Below are 7,500 nucleotides of genomic sequence, written 5' to 3' on the forward strand. Positions count from 1 at the left end.
AGTGAACTGCAAAAAGGAAATGGAAATGAGGGCTTTCTAAGTAAAGGGAGGTCCTGAGGGAACTGTAGACTCTGCCATGTCAACAGCTTTAAGTGCTCCTCTGAGAGGCGGCATTCAGGTGATGCCAGGTCAGGGTCTGCCATCTCATAACAAGACCTGGACACAGGTGGGCACTGAAAAAGCTCCAAATGTATCAGTGACCACAGAGAGACACCATTTGGTAGCCCCCCGAGGACACTCTCAGTATCACAAAGACTACAATGGAGGGACACAGCAGGAGACATCAGAATCCTTCAGCATCCGATTTGAGATCCTCGTCCAAAAACAACAGCCGGCCTTATCTCTGGATGGTCGTGCCAGAGAGTGTGGCGCTCTGAGGATGAAGGAATGTGAAGTGGTGGCATGACAGGAATTGGCACGAGGGAGCCTGGGCAGCCCACATTGACACTTTATCAAGAAGTGACTCTGGAGTGGGTCGCTCTATCAGGGACTGGCACTACCCACCTGTTCCCACTCCAGTGGCAGGCTGTTCACTCTGTGGGGTGTCACCTCACTCTTCATTTGAAGCACTTAGTTACTCTTTACCTCTATAGCGCCTTTCAGTGCCAGCTTTACCAGCAGTAGGCTGTGCCAGAGCTGTCATTTAGGGCGTCGTCACACCCTCCATGACTGCCTGCCCTGAAAACATGAACTGCAGCAAGTGCACTCCATGACATGTTACCTTTCTATATAGCGCCTTCAGACAGAAGGCAGACCCCCCCCCTTCACTTTTTCCACATGCTTTGTTTTGAAAGCCTTGGGCTTAAATCGTTTTAATTCACTTTTTTTCTCCTCCTGAACCAACACTCGGTACCCCAGAATGATCAAGTGAACACAAGATTTTGGCAAATTTTAAAAAAATTTAAAAAATTGAAATATGACATTGGCACAAATATTTGGACCCCATAATCACTACGTTGGCTGCCATTCCAGCCGGAGGTCTTCTTGGGTTTGGCACGTCAAGTTGGGGATTTTCTGCCATTTTCCTGAAATGATTTGAGCAACATGAAAAAAAAATGTGGAAAGAGTGAACTTTCTGAAGGCGCTATATAGATTTAAATTTACATAAATACTGCGGATATTGCATTGGTTCTTATTGTCTATCCCCGTGTAGTGAGTTGTCCTGCTCTGCTACTTTGTACTTTCCGGGTGGAACCGAAACAGGCGGGGCCACTGTTGTCACAGCTGCAGGACTGCCTCTCCCGGCCCCGCCTCCAGGACTGCCCCCAACACTGCCACCCTGTTGTCACGGCTGCAGGACCGCCCCCAACACTGCCACCCTGTTGTCATGGCTGCAGGACTGCCCCACTGCCACCCTGTTGTCACGGCTGCAGAACCGACCCCAACACTGCCACCCTGTTGTCACGGCAGCAGGACCACCACTCCCAGCCCTGCCCCCATTCCCACCTTTATATCCTGGAGCTCAGCTCAGATCCTTCAGTGGTCCATTGCTTGTGATGGTGGAGCGCATTACCGTGAAGTGCTGATTTTTGTAGTTTTGGATTCTTTTTGACTTCTCGTTGCTCCTTTGTTTGCTTGGATTTGCCATTTTGTGCCATTTACTTCTAAATAAATTATTGCATTTATAACAAAGTAAGGATGACTTTCGTCCTGCCAGGGCTTTGGCGTCTCCTCTCCCTTGTGTTTTTTTCAGGATAATTGCAGAGATAGTTTGAACTGCCAACGTGTAGATGCCTTTTTAGGCCTATTTAGGCCGAAGCCTGTCTTTGGAGTTAGCAAGGCCAGATTAGGCCCACCCCACCGGCCCCTGGCTGAGAGTCCATCACACTTTGAACAGTGCAGCCCACGGACACAGCGGGTCATTTCACACATTGCACCGAGTGACGTTTCGACTCGCAGATACTAGATCGTTTCATCATGCCTTTGGGCCCCCCCCCCCTTTGGTCATTTTGACACAGGGATCATTGATCGTTTAAACGCTTTAAATGCTCCTTGCCATCACAGGATTCTGGGGGCACCAAGAGAACGGCCTGCTGGTGGGTCCACCCTGGGGACTTGGGGCTGTCTGGCCTCCACCTTCTTTCTGTCATCATCATGGACTCGTATCATGGCAGGGATGCAAGGAGGACGGCAAGCGAGGAGGAACATCTGAAGTAAATGGAGACTAAGAGGAGACCAAGTGACTAAAGGGCTTCGAATTACAAACTGAATCAGCCCAGTGGGCCAAGGCTGTGACTTTAAAATGGACGCCGGGGACACATCCATTCATCGATGATACGTCACGGAGATCCTGTCGACCACCGTGTGACTTTTCCAGTAAAACAGCGGTGATTATTTACGACTTCTGCTTGCTGGGAATGGCCGCGTGTCGCCGTCATCCCCACCCTGCGTGGAGGATTATGGGATTCTGGCAGCCTGCACTGCTTGATGGAAAGCCCAGCAGGAATCTGCAAAGTGCAGTCGCCTCCTTCTGGGTCCGGTTTTGAGAATCCCATCTTCCTCACTTGGCACACCGCCAACTTGCTATTTTTGGTGGGGTCACTCTGGAGGATCCCGTCTCCGGAGGTGGAGTTTTAGTGCTGTTGTTGGGGGTCCTACCTCAGCGCTGCAGCATTTCATGGTTTGTTTTTCCCAGCAGAACAGCTTGGCGAGTTCACATGAAGGGTCTCACATCCTGCCTGGCGAGCCTTGATGAAGCAGGTCGTCTCACGGCCCCCCGGTTATCCGATTCCTGGTGTCGGGCAGGTCGTGTCTCTCTTCAGCTGTCACCCTCTTCCCATAAGAGCAGCCTTCCCTTCAGCCCCCGCCATCTTCAGCAGCAGCACAGTGTGGCTCAGTGGAGACCTCTGCTGGCCAGCGCTGGTATGGCAGGAGGCTGGTGCTGCGTTTCAGCCAGGGGGCTTCAAATTCTTCATGGATTTATTTATTTTTTGGTCATTGGTGAGCCTTTGATTTATGTGAATATTTGCTTTACTTCTTATGCTTGTGTCATATTTCTTGAGTTTTGTGGGTGGAGCCCCAAGAGGCGGAGCCACCTGCCCATCACCACAAGGGACGGCCTTCAGGCCCATAAAGGCGGGAAAACCCACAGAAAGACGGGGAGACCCCCAGTCCCTTGCGGTTCATTGTCAATGTCCGTAGGTGTTGCTGAGGGTTGTGTTGAGATTATTTCTGTGCTTTTTGTGACTTTGGGAATTTTGTCCTCTTGCTGTTTCCCCCCCCCGATTATTTGTTCACTTTGGATGGTCTTTGCTGCCAACTCCTTTTTTGTGCTCCTTGGTGTTTCATGTTATTGCAGAGCGCCATTTCTCAGCCTTTTTTTTTTTATCATGCAAGTGTCTTGATGACCCACCACATTTGGGGTGGGGGGGGATTGGAATTGCCCCATCTGGTAAATCAAAACACAGTCATCAGAGTGTCATCGTTGGAGTGACGACCTTACTGTGCCCCTCTGAACAACCCACTACCACTATAGACAACGGCGACTCGCCACCCACCAACGGCAGCCTGAGACCCCCCTGTTTGAAAAGCACCACTATATCTTTTATTTTTTATTTAGAAAGATCCTGAGTTTGTCCTTCTGTCTGCCGGGGCTTTTCAGTGTAATATCCCCCTCTAATGACCATTTTTGAAAATTTTAGGGTGCTTGGGGACTCTCGTGTGTCATGAAAGCAAGACTTGTGTCTTCTTGTTATAGCTTGGGAAAGGCACTATATAAATACAAATTGTTATTAATTGCCATTCCAGGGTCATTACGGTCACATGTGCAGACTACAATGACACTGTTGTGTGTCGGCTGGGGGTTCAAAGCCTGTTTAGTTCATTTGTAATTTTTTATATCGACTCTGAGCCTCCTTCTCTATTTTTAATTTTGTCAATGTGTTGATAAGCGGATTTTGTTTGGTCGGTGGTCCCCCAGGAGGCGGGGCCACCTGCCAGTCACTGCCAGGAACTTCCCACCACCCTTTAAATGTGGAGGGTCTCCCACAGTCCCTGACGGTTCATTCTGCACACGACTGGGGGTTGCGGAGTCTACTCCTGTTTATTATTATTATTACTCCTCCATTGTAATGCGCCAGGTTTTTTTTTTTTTTTTACATTTGCAGGAAACGCTTACCTTTAAAACATAACTTTGCACGACAAACGTATCTACACCAGGTTTGTGAAGAAAGACCTTCAACTTGTAAAATACCAAACTTTAAGCCTGTTTTTATATTCCAGTTGTTATCCACAAAGCATGCAAAAAATAGCAAAGTCCAGAACAGTTCCCAAAATGCCCCCTAGAGGGGGAAATCCCATCAAAAACCCTGGCTGGATAAAAAAAAAAAGGGCCATGCAGAATCTTTTTAAAATATAAAAGATTTACTTTCAAAGGCTTTGTTAAAGAGCGGAGGTCTGCGGAGCACAAAAACACAAGAAGTAACCCAAGGCGAACAAAAAGTCCCAAAGATGGTGGAAATACGAGCAAAATATCAAAAACCCAGCAAATCACATGAAATTCTCAAAAAGAACCCACCACTCCTAAGCACGTTTGAAATGAGCGGGTGACCCTCTGAATTGATGGGGGGGAGGCGGTCCCTGGTGGTGATTGGCAGGTGAACACGCCCCCTGGGGAACCACCCACTGTGACACACAGGACCGTAACTCAGGCAGCTTACATAAAAGACACACTCGAGGACAAAGAACACCACACAGCAACACCTGAAAAGAATCAACGCCCTGGGGGCGGCGTGGGGGGGGTCCCGGCTGACGACGTGAGGATGGACCAGTCGGGGTCACACAAGCTGCCTCCACTGAACAGGATCATCTCCAGACAGAAGAGCAGCTTCAGCGACAGACTGCTGTCACCGTCCTGCTCCACTGACACACTGAGGAGATCGTTCCTCCGCCACACTATGCGACTCTTCAATTCCACCCGGGGGGGTAAACGTTAACATTATATAAAGTTATTGTCTGTTTTTACCTGCATTATTATCAATCTTTAATTTAATGTTTTTTGTATCAGTAAGGTAATGCTGGAGTATGGGAATTTCCCCTTGGGATTAATAAAGTATCTATCTATCTATATGGTGCCTTTCACAGTAAACCCCATCTCCGAGTATTTCACAGGTAACTGCTTTGTATTTTATACGTCGAGGGTCACACAGAACACACAGCATGCGCCCAGTTTGGCTAAAGTGGGCTTTTCATGCAAGGTGTTTGCACAGCGAGACCCTCCTCCTGTCGTTTTCGATTTGAGGTCCTCTTTTGTTTCTTACGAGTGCTTTGTGTTTCAGAGATTCTACTTTTATTTATTTGATGTTTCATGTGTTTCATGTACATGGACAGATTATTAGTAGTAGTAGTAGTAGTGTTGTTATTACTGGGGTTCTCTGCGTAGCGTTTGCGTGTTCTCCCCCGACCACATGGATCTTCTTCGGACAATCATCATCATCATCATCATCATATCACAAAGAGGGTGGTGTGAAGGTGGCACTGCTGTGTCCACACGGACCTCCTCCGACAGCCCAAAGTCCTGCCGCTGCTGAAGTGTCCTGCGTGTGTGTGTGTGTGTCTGTGTGTTGACCTGCTGACGGACTGGCGCCATCATGCCCAGGGCCTGATCCTGCCTTAAACCTCAGGGGCGGACTGGGCATTTGGGCAATGCCCGGTGGGCCATGGACTCTGGTCTAAAATAAATCTTATGTACTGGTTATTGTTTGACATTAAAATTAATTTTCTAAACTACTAAACATTATCTGTCCGATATATAATGTACCGTGTGACGTCATCAAGTTGTTTTCATTGTCAGTACACGACGTTGCAGAGAGAAATTTAAATCAAAACTGCTTTTTGCCGATTTCTGTTTCCATACCGCTGCATTTCGGTTAGCATATACATCACTGCAATTTATTTTATCTCATATCCATCCATCCATTATCCAACCCGCTGAATCATGGGGGTCTGCTGGAGCCAATCCCAGCCAACAAAGGGCACAAGGCAGGAACCAATCCCGGGCAGGGTGCCAGCCCACCACAGGACACACACAAACACACACACAAGGGACCATTTAGGATCACCAATGCCCCTAACCTGCATGTCTTTGGACTGTGGGAGGAAACCCACGCAGACACGGGGAGAACATGCAAACTCCACACAGGGAAGCAAACCCAGACGGGTCTCCTAACTGCAAGGCAGCAGCGCTACCCACTGCGCCACCGTACCGCCCTCTCTCATATCCAGTATTTAAATTCTTAGGTACTGATAATTAGTTTAGATTATGTATTATGCATTTTATTGTTCTCTGGTTGTCGGCGTGAGCGATAAATTAGTGTTTTTCAGCTGCGATTATTAGTATGATGAAATAAAGTTATAAAGCACAAAAATGAGAATTTTTCATATTAGGACGGAACATTTAGTTTATCGTTAAGTTAATGGAACATTTCAATCGTGTGAGGTTTTCATTATAACCTCGGTTATCATTTATTCCATTGTAAATGAGCAGCTATAGGGTACTGGCACTTGGACCCGACGTTGACATTTGATATGTACTCTAATAGGTGGCACAGTGGCGCAGTGGGTAGCGCTGCTGCCTCGCAGTTGGTGTGTGTGTGTGTGTGTGTGAGCCCTGCGGTGGGCTGGCGCCATGCCAAGTTTGTTTCCTGCCTTGCACCCCGTGTTGGCTCCAGCAGACCCCCGTGACTCCGGTTGGATAATGGATGGATGTACTCTAACGTGTAAGCCATTTTACTACATTTTTATTTTTAATTCAATTTTATTTCTAAGCATGTCGTCATATTTTTAAGTTGTGTCTAAACAACACTGTACCGATCAAGTTTGGTGACAGTTTAGATATCATAGGCACATAGCAAGTAGCGAGCCGCGAACTCGTCACAAATTTAAAGAGAATGACAACGAATAATACGCCGAGTCGGCCGTCTTCGTCACCTCACTCGTTGAAGGAGGCCAGGGCCGGTTTTGATGTCCCCCACCCCCCGGAAAATACTCTGGATAAGCGGCGTTAGGAAAATGGAAAGCCCACTGGACTCCAGCAAAAAAAAAAAAAGAAAAGAAATGGAAAACACGGCAAGAATCGCATCCCGGCAGGCGACACGAGAAGCCCCTCAGGGGTGCGACATTTTAATAGGAAAGCAGAACTCTCTGCCAGCTGCCACCTTCACACCTCTGGGCCGCGGAGCCCGCGGGGGGCTTTGTCACCAATTTTTAGTGAAAGGATTTCCAGAGAAAAAGGGCAAGAAATCTGGAAATCAAAATCGAAGAGGTGGGGACGGCCGGCTGCTCCTTTCTGCATCTTCCCAGCGTCGGGTTTTCACGGAGCGACAGCCGTCAGAATTCGTTCATCGCCTCGGAGAGGCCTTTTAATATCCGACACCAAAGATGTCTGCTCTTTTGAGGGTCTTACGAGTGGGGATCTTTCGTGGGGTGTTTAGTGGTGACTCAGTTTTCTCCCTGAAGAAGGGACCTCGAAATGTCACATATTGTCACCTGCTCAGTTGGCCA

Source organism: Erpetoichthys calabaricus, chromosome 10 (assembly GCF_900747795.2).
Source record: "Erpetoichthys calabaricus chromosome 10, fErpCal1.3, whole genome shotgun sequence".
Lineage (NCBI taxonomy): Eukaryota > Metazoa > Chordata > Cladistia > Polypteriformes > Polypteridae > Erpetoichthys > Erpetoichthys calabaricus.